Below are 22,460 nucleotides of genomic sequence, written 5' to 3' on the forward strand. Positions count from 1 at the left end.
TGAATGAGCATATATTAGATGACCCACATTGTATTTATTCAAGTGCATCCTTTGTTTGTTCTGCATGTGGCCCTCGCTGGAAAACGTTTGGACACACCTGTTTAAATAAATGCTTCTACCGATGTAGCCTTATTGCAAAAACCCAGCTAACAGAGGCATCCAAAACTGTGAGCAAGCACACGCCGAAATGCATGAACCTTATTATTTGATGCTTTGGCATTGTTTAACAGGAGTATCCAACATTGTAACAACATTTATAGGTCGGAAAATAACCCAATTCCCCATAGGTCCTCTTTAAATTAATGTTTAAGATGCATTAGGGTGCAGGCTGCTATCCTTCTATAATACGTCATTGTCCAAGGATTTGAGTTGGAAGGCTCATTGCTTATTTCAGTGCAGCAACGCTGATATTCAGCTTTAGGTGGTCCCACAAGGACTTTTATCCGTCCATGTGCCCATCCTAGTTCAGTGGTTCTTTCTTTTCATACATCAAAGTTCCGTGTGGAACTATCATCCTCAATCACCCTCTTTCTGTCTGTCACTCAGAAACCTCGCGCCGCACTGGCAGCACTCCCAAAAGCTAAGGTGGCATCACATTCTTGACTAAACGTGCATAAAAACAAATTAGCCTGGCCCATACAATTTGCAAAGAGATGTGTGCAGCCAGCCAGCAAATAGATGTCATTCCAAACCAAGGTCATGCCGATACTGAGGCTGGAACTTTACGATTGATGTTTGCACGTGTCGGCCTCCTCCGCTTTCACTCACATCTCGGCGTGTTGCATGAAAGCGGACTGGACAAGAGGTAAAAACATCTCAGAGGCCAAAGAGCCTTCCTTGATTAGACTCTTTGAAAAGATGTTTCTCGGAAGAGAGCCAAAAATGATTTGAATGTTTAAAAATGAAACCTTTAGGTACTCTTCTGAATACACTGGCTGGCAAACAACAAGTCCAAGCAGGCAGTAAGCCACATGCATTTGTAGATAGTATGTGTATATATGTACATGTTTATATATATATATATATATATATATATATATATATATATATATATATATATGCTTATATATGTAAACATGTATATATATGTATGTGTATATACGGTATATATATGGGTATATATGTACATGTTTTTATATGTATATATATATATATATATATATATATATATGTACATATTTATATAAATGTGGTTATATGTATATATGTATATGTTTAGATATATATGTGTATATACAGTATGTATATGTTTATATAAGTATGATTGTGTATATACGGTATGGATATGTATATATATATATATATATATATATATATATATATTTATATATATATGTACATGTTTATATACATATGTGTTGTTAATGTATTTGTTTGTATATGTATAAATGTTTGTATACATTTATGTATATATGTACATGTTTATACATATGTATATGAGTATATATGTATATGTGTATGTATATAAATATATACACATTCATATATGTATATATATATATATATATATATATATATATATATATATGTGTGTGTGTGTGTATATTTATATATACAGTATATCAGTATATATACACATATACCTGCATTAAAAAAAAATATATATATATACATTAAACAATTACTTCTCATTGCAGTTAAGGACAATACTGCTTGTTTCATATACAGTATACTTGAAGGTCCCAGGCCATTGTTGTTTTCTTTTTAGAATGTAAAATATTTGACTATTTTTGTTATTCATGGACATATTTATAAGTACACTATTGTTTGTTTTGATATACTGAGAGGTTCAGAGGCTAGTGCTGCTCTTTTTTCCTAAAAGTAAAGTTACCTCTTTGCAGGTGCTGCTGCCACTGCAATGCACAGTGATCTTAAATACCTGACAGTTTGAAACACCTTTTTGTTAAAATAGTGAGGTTAAATAGTGAATTCAGCTGTATAATCAGTCGGCATACAGCAATAGATGATATATGTCTATTACCTGACACCTTCTATGTTAGGTACCTCTCTTTATTTATAATGTATATTTTCTTCTGCATCTACTCTATTTCATGCTACAGCTGTTACATATACTGTAATATTGTACATGGTAATTGGAATTTGTTATATATTGTATATATTATATAAGTATAATATGATATAATAATATAATATATCAGTAAATATTATATACTGTTTACATAATATGTAACTATTACATATATTTTATATTGCTACTATGGTAAATTTTTGGTCAACTTTATACCTTTCGATTTCTCCCTATTTTTGTGCCCTTGTGTGCACGATCCTTTCCAATCTTTTCCTTTCCATCCTTTGTAACTGAGCTACTGTGTGGAACAATTTCCCTTGTGGATCGTTCAAAATTTTCTAAGTCTATGTTTAAAAGCACACTGGTTCCGTTTTTGGAATACATATTAAAAATAATGGGAATTCACAGGAATCGACTACTGAAATTGAAGTATTAGTAAGTAATGACATTTCATTTATAAAGCGCTTTTCACAGATAAAACCACAAAGCGCTGTACAAAACATAGGTGAAGTAAAACAACAATTCAATTAAAACAACTGGTGCAACATCATAAAAAGCATACAGAGTGGATTAAAAATGATAGTTAAAAGGTGCATTAACTAAAAGCTTTACTAAAAAGAGAAGTTTTCAAATGATTCTTAAAAGTTTCAACACAGCCAAGATCACGGAGGGACTGGTGCAATTTGTTCCACAGTCTGGGAGCTATAGCCTGGAATGGCACCAACAAGTTTCTGGGATCTTTAGAAGACCCCATGGGTCTTGTATTTTCAATACAGGACCCATGTTTACTTTCAATTGGTCATTGAAAAGAATGACATATATTAGGGGTACTAAAAAAAACCTCGATTCACATCCAAATGGCAATTATTATCCAATCCGATACTAAGTTGATTCATAATTTTAAAATATATATATATATATATATATATATATATATATATATATAAAGATGATATTCAATCAATCAATCAACGTTTATTTATACAGAAGGGCTACACAAGGCACAACGACATCCTCGTCTCAGATCCCACATCAGGGCAAGAAAAAATACTCAAAACAATGGAATACAATGAGAAACCTTGGAGGGGACCACAGTTGTGGGGACCCTCCCACCTGGGCGACCGGTGCAATGGATGTCGAGTGGATCTAGTTAATAGTGTGAGAGTCAAGTCTATAGTGGGGCCAGGATATTTTTACATAGATGGACACACACCTGTTGTTGTTGACTTTGGACTAGCGACTGCACAAGATACAGCAAAAAAAAAAAACCTAACGCCCTCGACGCATATCCCATAGGGGTGATGAAAGGATGGTCAGCACGTAAGAGCTGCGGCCTACTACCATGACCCTGCACTCCCTTCCCTCTGTTGCTAGATATCTTGAGATGTATGTTTTAAGATGTATATGTGCTTTGCTATGGAGGGTTTTTTTTCCCACTCCAGACTGGGCCCCCTTAGGAGCCCAGTCCGCATTGTATTTTTTTATTCATCCTTCCCCCGCATTTTAACTTTTTCCCAATCTCTTTCGGGGCGTCTTTTAGCAACCCATCAGCGTTCCTGTTCTGTAACCTTGTACACTGTTCGTTTGTCTAATCTTGAACGGGTTTGTGCTGAAAACAAAGTTTTGTTGTACATGTGCAATGACAATAAAGACCTATCCATCCATCTATCAATCTATCTATCTATCTATCTAGCTCGCATAATTTTAGAAATGTTTTTTTCCATTTTTATTCAGAAAAACATTTTAAAATGTGTAGGCCAACTCCATGCAACCATGAGGAGCTTTTGTAAACTTCTAACATTCTAACAATCATTATACCAAATAATACATTGCGAGTATGAATCAAGAATAATTTCTGAATCAAATATTCACCCCAGTAATCCAATCGATTGGTTAGGTACCCAAAGATTCACACCCCTAGCATTTACAAAGCATGCAACATATTAGACTCCATGGTATGCAGAGTGGGGTTGTGTTGAATAGTGGTGGTGTAATCAGTCCCCAAGCTATGGCAGGCAGGCCTGTGGTAGGTGGATGATGGATCTCAGTGCCAGGGTACATAATGGTGGGACTGGGGAGCACGGGGGTGAAGGACAACACTCTGCCCTCTCTCCTTAATCAGATGCAGATCAAGCTAAAAGCAACGGAGCAGCAAATCCCTCCTCTAACAGCGAGCCTCTAGACCCTGCACAATCCCTTCTACTTTGCCTCTCTTCTTGCCTTTGCCTGCCCCTTCTGTCTTTATCCCCCCTTCCCCAGCCTTCTTTCCCTCTGATTATCTTGGCAAAAGAGCTCAGAGAGTGGACGAGAGAGGGGAGATGGATGCTCGCAGGCCTTTACCACAAAGATCATACAGGGTAAGTGCAAAAGCCTCTTGTGGCTTGTTGATAAAGTATTGATTCTTTTTCACAAGCGACTGTTTATGAATCACCTTGGAGGCACTGACCCCCAAGACCTTAGGGTGCGAGGTAGGAGCATGGCGAGGGGGGGGTTGGGGGCATCAAGGGACACAAGGGGATAATGTGAAAAATGAAGGAAGGCAGAGGTAGATAGCTGGAGAACCAGAGGACTCGGGGTGGGATAGCAATTGATTCGCGACAAACCTTAGTGTTAATTGAAGCGACGGATCGATGGCGGTGGAATGGTGAATTTTGGCTAAACGAGGCAGGGGGTGACAATATATTCAGACTGTGCTTGTTGAGCCCTGTGGACAACATACGACCAAGCACACTCGCATGAATGCACAGACAAACAAACACAATGTGCACCCAGAAAGCATTCCATTGTCTTCTCTAAGATCAAGGCTTTGGTCTCACCACTATGAAGAACGTGAGCGATGCAAACGTAATCCCAGACATCCTTTCTTGTCGGGTATTCGGCTAAACAATGTGGTTAAAGAGACAGTTTTAGTGCCAGTTTAAATGGCACAAACAATGTTACTTCTTAGGGCTCGGGGGAGAATAGAGAGTGGTCCGTCTGCGAAACCTCCATTGAAAACTTCCATTGAAAACTTAGTTTTTGAACATGATGCCCCTTACTTATTTACCCATGCTCAAAGGTGGGGCATAGAAAGCAGCGGCACGTATCACCACATTCACCACCAATGTTCAATCAATCAATCAATGTTAAATTATAAAGCCCTAAATCACAAGTGTTTTAAAGGGCTGCACAAGCCACAACGACATCCTCGGCTCAGATCCCACATCAGCGACAGAAAAAAACTCAACCCAATGGGATAACATTGAGAAACCTTGTTGCTAGTATTATCTATAAACCAGTGGTGGGCCGTGCATATCCCACCTTAGGCATGGGGCTTATAAAAAGGATGCAACCAATTTTAGAGGTTTTCTTGACTTAACGTCTATAATGTTGTGTATTTAACAAATAGTTTCGAAGCACCAACAGAGACACTGAAAAGTTGTGTTATTGTTTGAGCTATGGCGCCGTCTTCTGAATGAGTTCGCTTACCCCAGGTCGAAAATGTATTTCCTGTTTTGTGCTTTGAACTGGAAGTATATGCTGTTTTTATCTATTTTTCATCTACAGGATTCTTAATTCATCACTCTAATGAAACGTGTGTAAGTTTTACAGTACAACAAAAACAATTGATACTGACTAAACCGTCAAACATGTGATGTCTTTAGGAGTGTGTTCGTAATGCAATAAAGCTAGCGTCTATAGCATTGTCAGCTTACAATGGTATTCTTTTTGTATTGCTTCAGTTTCGTAAATTCACTAAAATGTCACTGTGGAGGTATTGACTCTGTTTAGTCGATTGGAGAGCTGGCTTCCACTGCTCGTGGGTCCATGACGATGACTTCTGTTTTGTTTGATCAGCTGTTTTACTGCCGTGGGTCAGGCTCTGTTTGGAAACAATTAGGGCACCATATTTTCCTGACCATAGGGCGCACCACATTAAAAAGCGCACTGCTGATGAATGGTCTATTTTGGATCTTGTTTTTCATATATTAGCGCACCGGATTATAGGTCGCAATAAAGGGGTCATATTATTATATTTTTTTTTAAATGCTAAACACTTCCTTGTGGTCTACATGACATGTAATGGTGGTTATTTGATAAAAAAAAATGTTGCATGGATTATGTTTTACAGATCATCTTCAACTTGCTTTCTGACAGTCGCTTCAGAATACGCCGTTTTGTGGGCGGTCTTATTTACATGGCTCACCTTTGACAGCATCTTTTCTACGTCATGTTTCTAATAGTGGTGTAGCGTGCAAGGACGGGAGTGGAATAAAAGATGGAAATAACTCTTTTAATGACATTCAGACTTTACTTCAATCAATAACGGAGGCAGCATCTCATCATCCGAAAAACAACAACACAGAAAATGTGTCCCATGAAAAACTTTAATCTAAAGATCTTTGAGTGATTAATGTTAACTTACTACACCGGGATGTTTTATCGCTTTCATGGGAAGTTCACTGACAGATGTAAGTATGAACTTTACACTACTTTATATTAGAAATGGCAACAGCGGAGGCTGAATGTCACATAACAAGAAGATAGAGAAAAAGAAGAAGCTTAAGGACTATGGTGTCGGCGCGGCTAACATATGTAAAAACAATTTAATTTGGTGGGTGCTGCTTCAATACCGGTGCGCTCAATAGGCCGGAAAATACAGTAATTTCACATTTAGGTTCCGTCTCTGTAGCTTGGTCCGATTAATGTGTTTGATAATCCAGCCCATGAGGTCACCAGAAGTTGATGAAATACATATACAAATATACATATTGTTCCAATCACAGTGGCACCAAACCGATACCGCTGTATTGGACTCGTCAGTACAGATGTATTGTTGCACCTCTAATACAGACATATTGTAAACAAATGACTGTCAGTCATCCGTAAACTTAAAGGACTATACGTTGCACCTCACTTCCTGTTATTACTTTACCAAAGAATTGTTTAACCCATCCTTCTGCACTGTCCCACATGTTTTTTCACCATGCTTTCCGTAACCAACCGGACAAAACTCACAAGCATTACAAACATAGCAGCTAAAATTATCGGCGTACCTACACCCAACATTTCAGATCTAAACCACAGGTCCATCATTTAACTGGCAAACACAATAGTCCTGGATATCACTCACCCACTACACCAATACATCATCCCACTACCATCATTACTACACAATTTTTCTCACCGGCAATCATCTAGGGCGGACGTTGCCTTTTCCTCTCCCTTATCTCTCCTGCATGCTTCTTTGTCTTGTCTTAACTTTTTTGTTGCCTCTTTTTTAACTGCTTTCCAAATCTAAGCATTGGAACTATTTAACTGGCCTCAACAAAACTGACAAGATCTCGGGTTTGGGGGAAACTGCTTGTCGTGACGGAGCGGTTGTTGCTGGACACGCGACAGACTCTTCGGAGAAGAAGGAGTGCGGCGTGCCTGGTGACCTTTTTCAGTCAAGTACAAGAAGATATCTACCTATTCGGAATTATGACAACAGGACATCTGGTGATTGGAGTAGGCCTTACACTGATTTGTCGACAAATTGGAAGTTCCTGGAAGTCTTCAAAGTACCCCGAAGCAGCCACAAATGATTGCCGAATGCGAGCAGAACTGTGGGCACTCTTGTGATTTGTAAAACGGACTGTCTGCCCTGCAGGATGAACTTGAGGACCAGTCATAGACAATTTCAAGTGAATAGCAAATTTTATTTTCACTCGTATACAAAACATTCTAACTTGGATTGTTTCCCTGGCTTCGAGACTCTCCCGTGCGGCGAAGACACAACAAACTCCCTTCTTGTCTCTCATGGACACACACGTGTTGTTGTTGATTTGGACTTATCAGCTGCACAACATCAAGGCCGCGGAACAGGCTTACACACACACATTCATCCACAAAAATATACACCACACACATATACCCCACCCCCAAATCCAATGCCCTCGACGCAAATCCCATAGAGGTGATGGAAGGATGGGCAGCGCCTGAGGGCTGCGACCTGCCACCATGATCCCCGCACTCCCTCCTCTCTGTTGCTAGATATCTCAAGATGTACGTTGTAATATGTTTATGTGCTTGGCTATGGCGACCCATCAGCGTTCTTGTTCTGTAACCCTGTACACTGTGTTTGTCTGTCTAATCTTGAACGGGTTTGTGCTGAAAAAGTTTTGTTGTACTTGTGCAATGACAATAAAGACTTATCCTATCCTATCCTATCCAGGGCATTTTACCTTTTTCCCCATCTTTTACGGGGCGCCTTGTGGCGACTCGTCAGCATTTCTGTTCTGTAACCCTGAACACTGTTTGTTTGTCTAATCTTGAATGGTTTTGTGCTGAAAACAATGTTTCATTTTACTTGTGCAATGACAATAAAGACCTATCCATCCATCTATCTATCTATCTATCTATCTAGCATAATTTTAGGAATGTTTTTTTTTTCCATTTTTATTCTGAAAAACATTTTAAAATCCATGCAACCACGAGGAGCTTTTGTAACTTCTAACATTCTAACAATCATTATACCAAAAAATACATTGCGAGTATGAATCAATAATCATTTCTGAATCGAATCGTCACCCCAGGAATCAGATCAAAGTACCCCAAAGCAGCCACGAATGATTGCAGAAAGCGAGCAGAACTGTGGGCACTCTTGTGATTTGTATAACGAACTGTCTGCCCTGCAGGATGAATTTGAGGACCAGTCATACACAATTTCAAGTGAATAGCAGGTACAGAACCATCAAATTCCGAAGGAAAAGCCTTATCCCTGCAGCTATAGCTGCCCTAAACCGCAGTCTGACAAGCCTGTGAATATGTTGGTCATGTATGATGTATTTTTGTTATTTTTCTTCGTGATGTGTAATATCTATTGTTTAAAAATACGGCAGTGAAAATGAATTCCCCATATGGGGACCAATACATCTAAATCAAATCTAATCTACATCCAACAAAACAATTGGGCTCCCCTTTCTGTTGTGCGTTTAGAGAGTGCTACAAACAAACATTCATTTCAAATAAAATAGCTGCACTTGCTCGCCGTCTGATCAATAGGTCACTATTTACTGGAGGTGTAACATGCGTGGGTCCGTCCTGTCAGAAATATGAGTAATTCACAGGGTCTCATGCCTATATATACACACAAAAACAGCTCATTAGAGACAACCCCTGGTCTCGGACATCTTGTTCACCCATCCATCCATTGAGACCTCATCTAAAACCAAGAATGGGGGAAATCTAAAGAAATCAAATCTGCACCTGAAGCCCACATAGCCACCGTGTACCGTATGCCGCATGCAAATGTGTGCTCTGCTTTTGGTGCATCTCCTTGTAAAAAAAAGATAGCGAGAAAGGCAGAGGGAGAGATTGCCTTGGAGGATTAATGACATCATTCCGTATGCACCTCTGGACTCCCAGACTGCTCGGATATTACCAACCTCTGACATAGAGGGATAATGTTGGTTGTTGGAAGGCTCGACGTTCGGGGCTTAGTCTCTTCCTGCTGGTGCACAAAAATAATGGGCCTGGTTCATCATCAGATTGCAGTGTCAGGTTTTGGGGGGAAAAATGAATAAGAATATGGCATATTGAGAATAGATGGGTCTGAGGCTGTGGGCTAGTTAGAGTGTTGCGGCTTGGTGGTTGTCAGTCTCGCTAATGGTGGCTCGGTCCGACGTAGCGGTACTGCAGTCGTGTGCTGTGTCTGGCTGCAACATGCGAACAACAAAGGTACTATACATCAACCGTGGTGAATGTTTTAATGCTTTCATTAAGTTTATTTATTCATCAATGTATGTCGCACCCTCCATGGTGAAAATTACTTCCTTTTTTAAACAACGTAAGTGTGTCATCAAAACATTTGGCCCTCAAGTATTGTAATTAGTGATGGGTACCTTTCATATTTCAATCAATACGGTACCAATTCCAAATTCCCGAAAAATATGTGAAATCGATACTGGTACTCAACAATACCAGTTTTTGGTGTGTGTCTGTTCATATGTGTGAATAAATGTTAAATGTCCATCCATCCATCCATCCATCTTCTTCCGCTTATCCGAGGTCGGGTCGCGGGGGCAGCAGCCTAAGCAGGGAAACCCAGACTTCCCTCTCCCCCAGTCACTTCGTCTAGCTCTTCCCGAGGGATCCCGAGGCGTTCCCAGGCCAGCCGGGAGACATAGTCTTCCCAACCTGTCCTGGGTCTTCCCCGTGGCCTCCTACCGGTTGGACGTGCCCTAAACACCTCCCTAGGGAGGCTTTCGGGTGGCATCCTGACCAGATGCCCGAACCACCTCATCTGGCTCCTCTCGATGTGAAGGAGCAGCGGTTTTACTTTGAGCTCCTCCCGGATGGCAGAGCTTCTCACCCTATCTCTAAGGGAGAGCCCCGCCACCCGGCGGAGGAAACTCATTTCGGCCGCTTGTACCCGTGATCTTATCCTTTCGGTCATGACCCAGAGATCATGACCATAGGTGAAGATGGGAACGTAGATCGACCGGTAAATTGAGAGCTTTGCCTTCCGGCTCAGCTCCTTCTTCACCACAACGGATCGGTACAACGTCCGCATTACTGAAGACGCCGTACCAATATGCCTGTCGATCTCACGATCCACTCTTTTTAAAAATAAAATCAAAATTTTTAAAACTTAACATTTATCACTGTGTCGTGCTGTTCATTTAGTGGTGTCCCGATACCAATATTTTAGTACCGGTACCACAATTATGTCCATACTTTGATACTAATCTAAGTAAAGGGGACCACAAAATATTGCATTATTAGCTTTATTTGAACAAAAAATATTACAGTACATTAAACATACGTTTTTTATTGCACATTTGTCCTTCAATAAAATAGAACATACAAGACAATCCGTCTTTTAGCAAACTAAGGCTCCTAATTTAGTCTGCTGACAAATGCAGTAACATATTGTATAATTATTCCATTCTATTACCCCAAAAGGGAATAAGCGGTAGAAAATGGATGGCTGGATGGATATTTTGTCAAAACTATTAAGGACAAGCGATAGAAAATGAATTTGTAATCTACTTGTTCATATATTGTTAATATTTGCTTACTTTCTCTTTTAACATGTTCTATCTACACTTCTGTTAAAATGTAATAATCACTTATTCTTCTGTTGTTTCGATAGTTTACATTAGTTTTGGGTGATACCACAAAATTGGGTATCACTCCGATACCAAGTCATTACAGGGTCAAACATTGGTCATATTCAAACTCCTCATGTGTCCAGGGACGTATTTCCTGAGTTTATGAAAATTATTTTAAATAAAAAAAAATTTAAGATAATGTGATGTCAAAAAATATCAACATAATCACAGTAGTTGACCGATACTTTTTAGAGGCGGTATAGTATCGAACATGATTCATCAGTATCGTGGTATAAAATACCGTACAAACATATTTTTTTAATGTTCTTACATTTCTGTTTCTCATTTGCAAATATTGTATTATACTGTATGATATAGTAGACATTTACATCCAGTTGAAATTTCAAGACATTAGATGGCAGTATTTTATAGAATACAGTGTGTCACCTTTGCCAGGAAGTAGTCTTTGCCGTTAAGTTGAATGTGCTCTTCTTGCCTTTTTGTCAAGTCCTACAAAGTGTTTGGACTTTAAATAATATTTTTTTCCCATCAGCTGTTTGATTGAAACCTGTGGCTTAATTTTAGGTTTGACTCCAAATAAATGTACCAGTAAATTTGGCCCTGGTGTGTGAATGTTGTCTGTGTTGGCCCTGTGATGGGGTGGCGACTTGTCCAGGGTGTACTTTGCCTTCTGTCTGAATGCAGCTGGGATAGGCTCCAGCACCCCCCGATTCCCCAAGAGGGACAAGCAGTAGAATATGGATGGATGGATTATTACATTTGGTAGTGTTTACACTACAAAACCCAAAACTAGTGAAGTTGGCACGTTGTGTAATTAGTAAATAAAAACAGAATACAATGATTTGCAAATGTGTTTCAACCTTTATTCAATTGAATGGACTGCAAAGAAGAATACTTAACGTTCGAACTGGAACACTTTACTTTTTGCAAATCCTAGCTGATTTGGAATTTGATACCTGCAACATGTTTCAAAAAAGCTGGCACAAGTGGCAAAATAGACTGAGAAAGTTGAGAAGTGCTCATTAAACCCTTAGTTGGAACATCCCACAGGTGAACAGCCTAATTGGGAACAGGTGGGTGCCATAATTGGATATAAGAGCAGCTTCCAAAAAATGCTCAGTCATTCACAAACAAGGACGGGGCGAGGGTCACCACTTTGTGAACAAATGCGTAAGCAAATTGTCCAACAGTTTACAAGAACAACATTTGTCAACGAGCTATTGCAAGGAATTTAGGGATTTCACCATCTATGGTCCGTAGTATTATCAAAATGTTCAGAGAATCTGGAGAAATCACTGCAGGTTAGCAATGTTATTACAGCATTTCGATCCCTCAGGCGGTACTGCATCAAAAAGTGACAGCAGTGTGTAAAGGATATCACCACATGGGCTCAGAAGCACTTCAGAAAACCACTGCAAGTAACTAAAGGTTGGTAGCTACATCTGTAAGTGCAAGTTAAAACATGATTCCACCGGCGTATTTTGCTGTAATTTATTTATTTTATTCACAAATGTATTCACCACTTTGTGAACAAATGCGTAAGCAAATTGTCCAACAGTTTAAATGAACAACATTTGTCAACGAGCTATTGCAAGGAATTTAGGGATTTCACCATCTATGGTCCGTAGTATCATCAAAAGGTTCAGAGAATCTGGAAAAATCACTGCAGGTAAGCATTGTTATTACAGCATTTCGATCCCTCAGGCGGTACTGCATCAAAAAGTGACAGCAGTGTGTAAAGGATATCACCACATGGGCTCAGAAGCACTTCAGAAAACCACTGCAAGTAACTAAAGGTTGGTAGCTACATCTGTAAGTGCAAGTTAAAACATGATTCCACCGTCCTATTTTGCTGTGATTTATATATTTTATTCAGCAATGTTTCTCAACTTCTTTATCAAAATGCTATAACTCACAAATTATGGATGGGCACCAAATTTTGATTCCATCTCTCAACAAGAAGCCATTGGTAATCCGTTTCAGTGCTAAAAGAAACGCAAACCCATCCACCCCCAACAAGTTCTTAACGTTGATATTTTTGTCCAAGTAACCTTATTGTAAGTAACGTATTGTCCCGACAAAAAGCACACAGAGTCTGACGCTCTTTGTAATTTTTTTTGCCAACCTTAACACCAACAGTCGCCCTTAGAACACCATTAGAGACGCAGAGCGATCTCAGCCATTAGCTACAATAACATAAATACACTTCTTTATTATGCACCAATGACGGTTATAGCGAGCATTTGATTATTCCAAAAGTAAGTTGTTTTTTGCACGCTCCATTTGTTGTACATCATGCAGTGTTTTTTAATGTTGATTGTAATACTTACCATTTATATAATTGAAGTATCTAAATAACTAGTTGTCATGTTCTGTGATCATGTTTTGTTTATCTATGTTCTGTTTGTTTAAGACTCCATTTGTTCCTGTTTCTGTGCACTCTTGTTTGTTTTGGTTGCCATGGTGGCATGAGTTTCACCTGCTGCAGGTGTCCAGACACACGCACCTGTTGTCAATCATGATAGAACTATTTAAGCCTGTAGTTGCCAGATAGTCGGCCTGGCGACATTACTAAACTTACAGTATTAATTTCTTGCTCTGCCCATGTTGGATCTCTTGTTTTTGTTCGGCCCATATCATAGTTCTCTTCACCGTAAGAGTTTTTGTTTCACGTTCATAGTTCTGCCTTAGTGTTAGTATTGTTCCCTGCATTAAGTTTTGGGCCTCCATTGTGAGCGCCTTTTGTTTGTACCCTTTTTGAGTAAAAAATTAAATATGTTCTTACCGTCAAGTCTGATTGCTTCTCGGGAAAACAATCCTCGCAGTAAGTTGCGAAAAAATTCACGTCCTTAAAGTAGTTTGTTCAACTTGAATGTCACAAACTCAATAAAAATAAAAAAGCTTTGTTGTTTGTTTTTTTTAAATGTGCATCTTTTCAAAATTTTAAGTGCTGGCTCAGGCACTAGCGCTGTTTTTAAAGTACCAATTTGGTACGAGTTGTCAGGCACTCGCATGGCTGCGGTAGTTATGACTCCAAGATGCAGGAACCAGGACAACGACGTGCAGGTAAGAGCCTTTAAATATACAACAGTCAATCCTCGAGCAGTGAGGAAAAGGCGAGGCAGGCATAAATAGCCGCCTGATTGGCAACTGCAACCAGGTGCGCCTGGCTGCCAGGGACAGGTGAGGGAAACGTATGCTCAGGGAGACACTCAGGATGGGGAACAAAAAAAAAGAGCACCGACAGGAAAGAAACACCAAACAAGGAACCACCACCAGAAGTGAAGTGACAAATTGTCACACTGGTAGTGCTTAAAATTTTAATTATATCCGTCAAGAAAGAAGACTCTTGATATATTTTATTTTAAATCCAAACAAATGAATATCATTAATCAATTATGTGATCACAACTTAATTCATTCATGAGAGCTTTGATTTAATATTGTATTTATCTATCTTTAATATTTATTTATGTATTATTATTTATCTATTTCTTTGCGTTACAGAATGAGCACATGAATTGAAAAAACAAATGTGGCAGCAATTGCTATGAAACTAATAAAGGGCTAAAGGGGAACATTATCACCAGACTTATGTAAGCGTCAATATATACCTTGATGTTGCAGAAAAAAGACCATATATTTTTTTAACCGATTCCCGAACTGACTTTCTCAAACACATTACAAACATCGAGCTTGGTTATTTTCCCTTTTTTCGACTTTTGTCTGTACCTTGGAGACATCATGCCTCGCCGGTGTGTTGTCGGAGGGTGTAACAACACGATCAGGGACGGATTCAAGTTGACTTACGTGGAGTGTGCTTCGATTAGCACGGCATGCAAATCGATGCTATTTAGGCTAGCTGTATGTACATTTGTAGCTATATTTGCATCCAGCTTTTATCTCCACCCACATTTAATGCCAAACAAACACTTTCCAATCGACTGATTTAAGTTGCTCCAGTGTCACAAGATGCGAAAGTCCCGATTGTTTGGTCTGCGCATTTTACCGGCGATGCTAAGGCAGACATGGCACAGAGATGTATGGATATCCTGCAGATGCATTTCCAACCATAAAGTCAACTAAATCACAAAGGTGAGTTTTGTTGATGTTATTGACCTATGTGCTAATCAGACATATTTGGTCACGGCATGACGGCCAGCTAATCGTTGCTAACATGCTATTTAGGCTAACTGTATGTACATTTGTAGCTATATTTGCATCCAGCCTTTCTCTCCACCCACATTTAATGCCAAACAAACACTTACCTATTGACGGATTTAAGTTGCTCCAGTGTCACAAGATGTGAAAGTCCCGATCGTTTTGTCTGCACATTTTACCGGCGATGCTAAGGCAGACATGGCACAGAGATGTATGGACATTCTGTGACACTCAATCGTTGGTTAGAAGGTGATCGCCGAAAAGCGTCAATAGCTATTCGCTCAATAGCTTCAGTTTCTTCTTCAATTTCGTTTTCGCTATCTGCCTCCATACTCCAACCATCCGTTTCAATACATGTGTAATCTGTTGAATCGCTTAAGTCGCTAAAATCCGAGTCTGAATCCGGGCTAATGTCGCTATATCTTGATGTGCTATCCACCATGTTGGCATCACTAAATGACGTCACAGGAAAATGGACGATGGATTTAAAGATAGCGAAAATCAGGCACTTTAAAGCCTTTTTTCGGGATATTCCATGATGGGTAAAATAAATAAAAAAAAATAAAAAAATAAAATAAGCCACTGGGAACTGATTTTTATTGGTTTTAACCCTTCTGAAATTGTGATAATGTTCCCCTTTAAGAATAAAATAACCTTTAATTCTCATAGTTGAACACATGCAGTGTATTAATATCACGGCAAGACTGACATTCTTTGCCTGGGCACTCGATTCCACAGACCAAGGCGCCTTCTCCACTAAGGTAATCTAGGGTAAATCCCACCTAACCTTATCCTTGACCACACACACACACACACACACACACACACACACACACACACACACACACACACACACACAATGGTCGTTTAAGATCCTCTACCCCATTCCATTCGCTTTGTGTGTAAGTTCTTAAATTAAATGTAACTTATCTGAACAATATCCAGTGTTTTGGTATTTCAATGAACTGGAATCCAGTGTGCTGCGGGGCCCTATTGTAGTGAATCACACCTGAGACATCATGAATTAATCAAACGTTATTAGACACGCAAACAATGCGATAAAGAACATTTTACATCAATCAAACTAGGGATCTAGATATCTGGTCAGGACACTCCTCACTCTTTTGCCCTCACTTTCATTGTCCATTCATTTTTGGTGACTTTATATACTCTGGACCTAGACACTGAGTCCACGACATACATGGCAGACAATAACTGATAGAGTCTGCGTTGCCAATCCGAATGCTTATTTCCGTAGTCTTCCCTCGTCAGCCAGGTAATACAAAGCACACGCAACCTTTTTTTTTTTTATCAAATCCAGGAGAGACCGCATTCTCGTTGTCTCTCCTTTGACAAATGGTCAAAGGGGAACATTATCACAATTTCTGAAGGGTTAAAACCATTAAAAATCAGTTCCCAGTGGCTTATTTTATTTTTCAAAGTTTTTCTAAAAATTTTACCCATCACGCAATATCCCGAAAAACGGCTTCGAAGTGCCTGATTTTAACCGTCGTTATATCCACCCGTCCATTATCCTGTGGCGTCACTGCGTGACCACACAGAAAAAAAACATGGCGGATAGCACAGAAAGGTATAGCGATATTAGCTCGAATTCAGACTCGGATTTCAGCGCCGTAAGCGATTCAACAGATTACGCATGTATGGAAACGGATGGTTGGAGTATGGAGGCAGGTAGTGAAAACAAAATTGAGGAAGGAACTGAAGCTATTGAGCCATATCACGACAGACAGCGGCACGGGAGGAAGCGAGGACGAATTTGGCGATCGCCTTCTAACTAACAATTGGTATGTGTTTGTTTGGCATTAAATGTGGGTGGAGGGAAAGGCTGTATGCAAATATAGCTACAAATGAGGCATAATGATGCAATATGTACATACAGCTAGCCTAAATAGCATGTTAGCATTGATTAACTTGCATTCATGCCGTGACCAAATATGTCTGATTAGCACACTCCACATAAGTCAATAACATCAACAAAACTCACCTTTGTGCATTCATGCACAACCTTATAAGTTTGGTGGACAAAATGAGACAGAAAAATAAGTGTCATAAATCATATCCAGGGGGTTTACCTTGCTCGTCTGCGGGAAGAGACTGCCGTCGTCCCTGAATAGCTCGCACTCGGGCAGATTCGGTGGTGGTCTATTTTTCAATATTGCAGATTTCGTTGACTTTATTGTTGAAAATGCATCTGCTTTGAGTGTCGCAGAATATCCACGAGGCATCATGTCTCCAAGGTACGGGAAAACAGTCGAAAAAAACGGAAAATAACAGAGCTGATTTGACTTGGTGCGTGTAATAAGATTGAGAAAATGGCGGATTGCTTCATGTTGTGACGTCACGGGTGAAAAGTCATCTCTCGACAGGCTATCAATTGAAAGGTGTTTAAATCGCCAAATTCACCCTTTTAGAGTTCGGAAATCGGTTAAAAAAACATATGGTCTTTTTTTCTGCAAGATCAAGGTATATATTGACGCTTACATAGGTCTGGTGATAATGTTCCCCTTTGAAGTTTTTCGGTAAGTAGGATCACAGCTGACCTGGACATTCGAAAGTTCTCTTGTCTCTTGAGATGTGTTGTATCCCAAATAGCTGCAATCGCACGTTTTCTTCTCAAAGTATTCATGTGTGATTTCCACAAGCGTCTGTACATGTAGAAGAAGGAGAAACACGGGCATGTGTGGATGACTCGCCTTCATATTTCCAGTGGTTACTCCGGTTGTTATAAAGCTGGCTGTGGCGCGGTCTTTCTGGCGTCACTTCCTCTTCGAACTCAGTTTGTAAACGATCAATGAGTCCATACAAAACTAAGAGCCGGAGATTGAAGAAATACACGCCGCACTTACTCGTGTAAAAAAAATATCCAACGAGGAGATTCTTAAGCGATGGTTTAGTGTGGCTGACACGAGGCTTAGGTTAAATATTTATTTGTTTAAGGGGTTATCCGGTTTAGTGTAGACATAGCCTGATAGGCTCGACTAGTCTGTGTAATGACTGGTGGGCATTGAGTTGCCGGGTTCGATTCCCTCGAGGATGCGTTGACATGAACACAACAAAGGTAGGATCTTAAAAGCTCTGAACAGAAATACTGGAGCTAATAAAAAGGCAAACCAAAAACGCTAGTATGAAAACTAGGAAGCACAAATAGACAAATAAAATGGCACGTAGGCACAAAAAGATAAAACAAATCATCAGTACGTAAACTGGAATAAACAAGTGGCTTAGCGTAAGAATCTAGCGTGAATATAAGCATAGAGAAGTAGCAGTCGTCACCTGTTGCATGAGAGCACATTATGGACCCAGATTGAACAAGGAAAAGAGGAAGGCTTATATAGGGAGTAATCAAGTAGAACCAGGTGTGTGTAGAAAACAATGAGCAGGTGAAATCAATGTGTAACCATGGTAACGGACTAAACAGGAAGTAAGTGGGTCAGAAAGAGAAGGAAACAAAGATGGAAAAATAAACATGTGAAGATCCGAGTCACGGATCGCAACAGTCTGTTGTGTGTTTGTTTAGCTGTTGGGTAAACAAGATGGTTAAAGTTAAAATTAAAGTACCAATGATTGTCACACACACACGAGGTGTGGTGAAGTTTGTCCTCTGCATTTGACCCATCCCCTGGTCCACCCCCTGGAGGTGAGGGGAGCAGTGAGCAGCAGCGGTGCCGCGCCCGGGAATCATTTTTGGTGATTTAACCCCCAATTCCAACCCTTGATGCCGAGTGCCAAGCAGGGAGATAATGGGTCCCATCTTTTATAGTCTTTGGTATTACTCGGCCGGGTTTGAACTCACGACCTACAGATCTCAATGCGAACACTGTAACCACTAGGCCACTGAGTAGGTGATGGTATATTGAACAAACACTTTTTGGCAAATATACTACTCAAAACCGAGGTGTTACCAGTGTAAAAGGATTCAATGACACTCCCAAACCATTTACGGACAGTAGTCACACTGACATCGTAAAGTACGGATAGTAAAGAACAGTTCTTTGATGTGACCTAAACTAGATCATGCAAGTTAGTTTGATAAATGGTAAACGTCTTTGAACGAAAATAGTCAAAAACATTGGAACAAGTTTGGGGAAATCTCTTGTTAAACATTGGAAAAGGTGTCCAGATTGTGGATTTTTTTTTTTTTTGTCTGTGCTCAGCATAAAATGGACACACTGTACTCATGCTGACATGGAAGCCTGCCTGAATATTATAGGTTGCACATGGCAAAGGGGTGTTTCTCTCACTCTGTCTGTCTCCCTTTCACGCACACGCTTTTAGATTTATCCTGTTTATTCTGCCCTCTGGACCCGGAGGCCCCCGGCCCCCAGCTCCAGGGCCAGAGAAGACCAGCCTAAAGGCTATGGACTGCCCTATCCTGTTTCAGGCCTTTCATAGGCAGCCACATCTGTTTAATGCATACATGCAGCCGTTAGGTCATAAGGTGGGAATGTGACAATGAGGCTCTGGACTTTGGGATTCTAGTATAGTACACAGAAAGATCAGTGACCGGGACAAACAAGGGGATGATTTGTGACTTTGAAAATACAGTATAAGAGTAAGAACATGTCACTTTAATTCACACAACATAAAACCCTTTCTTTGCTGATCAGGGTTTATGTCGTCCCATGTCGGAACCAAACGGTTGAACTGAGGGAAGTTTTTTTTTTTTTCCACTCAAAAACTTTGTTGTGGAGACACAAGGCCCCTTTTGGCTTCCATCAAATGGAGAGGAGAATGGATCCCAGAGGAAAGTATCAGTGTCCATGAGATGATCTGGTCCTTCTGCGGACCGCCAAAAACAACACACCAGGTTCAGTGCTGAGGACCCAGAGAGGAAATTATAAGCTAAAGACCCTAGATCTTTGGACATTTCCAGGTATGGTAGGACCATTAATCCACTGGAATCCTTCAGGAAAATATTGTGGTTTTCTCCCACTTTCTTTCAAGCGGCTTGCCCAGGTCCAAGCGCTGGGTTCATACTAACACAGTCATACATGCTCAGTGCTGGCCCCATGGCATTAACACCATATGTGGTTGTTTGAGGGCCACAACTACTGATTATGATTATGAGCAAGTGAGTAAGTAAAGAATGTGTGAAGAATGAACTACCGACCTGATGAACCAGAAAGAGAAAGAGATGTTACAGTATTATTGTCATGATCTGGCAGCTTCACTGCCATCTATCTTCTTTTAGTTGCAGTGCCTGGTTTCCTGGTCGCAGGGCGTAGCCACCCGCGCGCACACCTGATGCTCATCTCTTCAATACTCTTTAGGCTCTCCAGTCCAATCACTCGGCGACAAAAGACTTCCTGGTGATTCATCCTTCCAGTCGTGTACATCTCCTGTGCTTTGGCTCTGCTCACACTCCTCGTTCTCATGATTACGACAAGCCGTTACTTCCGTAGACTTGGTCGTCATGCTCGTTTGCTTGTTCTACTTCGATGGACTGAATTGCCTCATGGTAACAATACATTTTATTTCTTACGGAGCTATATTCAATTTGAAGTTTTGATATTGTCAAGCGTTGTGGAAGATGCCGGAGTTTGTAGTGAATTTTGCGGCTGGAGACGAAGGAGGAAGCAGCGTGCAGTAACAAAAAGGTATTAATTAAAACAGAAAAAACAACAAAAGGAAAATGCTGGAAAACAGCAACACTTACTACGTAGGTGGTGCAGATGGCGTCCACAAAGTAGTGCGTACCAAAGCTTGGATAGTCGATTGTCACCCGTGAACGGTAAATGGGTTGTACTTGTATAGAGCTTTTGTACCTTTTTAAGGAACTCAAAGAGCTTTGACACTATTTCCACATTCACCCATTCACACACACATTCACACACACATTCACACACTGATGGCGGGAGCTGCCATGCAAGGCACTAACCACGACTCATCAGGAGAAAGGGTGAAGTGACTTGCTCAAGGACACAACGGACGTGACTAGGATGGTAGAAGGTGGGGATTGAACCAGGCACCCTCAGGTTGCTGGCACTGCCACTCTCCCGACTGCGCCACGCCGTGAACAAAGAATAATTTCCCGACAAACCCATGGTGTCGCAAGCTCGTCTTAATTAGTGCTAATCACAAACAGAAAACAGGTGAGGGGAAACGTGCTCAAAGGCAGGCGTAAAGCGGTTACAAAAAAACCCCAACAGAGCAGGAAGTGCCACCAAAATAAGAGCGCAGGAAAGGAACGAACACAAAACCCAGAGAATTATCAGGAAACTCAGTCAGTATATAGTATATTGGCTGAAACAACAAAACCCAAAACCAGTGAAGTTGGCATTGTGTGTAATTCGTAAATAAAAACAAATTACAATGATTTGCAAATCCTTTTCAACTTATATTCAATTGAATAATGTTCGAACTGAGAAACATTTTTTTTTTTTGCAAATAAACATTAACTTTGTTTAATGGCAGCGACATTGCAAAAAAAGTTGGCACAGGGGCATTTTTACCACTGTGTTACATGGCCTTTCCTTTTAACAACACTCAGTTAACGTTTTTGAACTGAGGAGACCAGTTTTCGAATCTTTTCAGGTGAAATTATTTCTCATTCTTGCTTGATGTACAGCTTAAGTTGTTCAAAATCCGGGTCCCCGTTGTGGTATTTTAGGCTTCATAATGCGCCACACATTTTTAATGGGAGAAAGGTCTGGAATACAGGCAGGTCCAGGAAAGTACCCACACTCTTTTACTACGAAGCTACGCTGTTGTATCACGTTGCTTGGCATGGTCTTGCAGAAATAAGCAGGGGTGTCCTTATAACATTGCTTGTATGGCAACATATGTTGCTCCAAAACCTGTATGTACCTTTCAGCATTGATGGTGCCTTCACATATGTGTTAGTTACCCATGCCTTGGGCACTAATACACCCCCATACCATCACAGATGCTGGCTTTTGAACTTTGTGCCTATAACAATCCGGATGGTTATTTTCCTCTTTGTTCCGGAGGAGACCACGTCCACAGTTTCCAAATATAATTTGAAATGTGGACTCGTCAGACGACAGAACACTTTTCCACTTTGCCTCAGTCCATCTTAGATGAGTTCGGGCCCAGCGAAGCCAGCGACGTTCCTTGGTGTTGTTGATAAATGGGTTTTGCTCTGAATAGTAGAGTTTTAACTTGCACTTAAAGATGTAGCAACCAACTTTT

This window comes from Nerophis ophidion, linkage group LG20 (genome assembly GCF_033978795.1).
Source record: "Nerophis ophidion isolate RoL-2023_Sa linkage group LG20, RoL_Noph_v1.0, whole genome shotgun sequence".
NCBI lineage: Eukaryota > Metazoa > Chordata > Actinopteri > Syngnathiformes > Syngnathidae > Nerophis > Nerophis ophidion.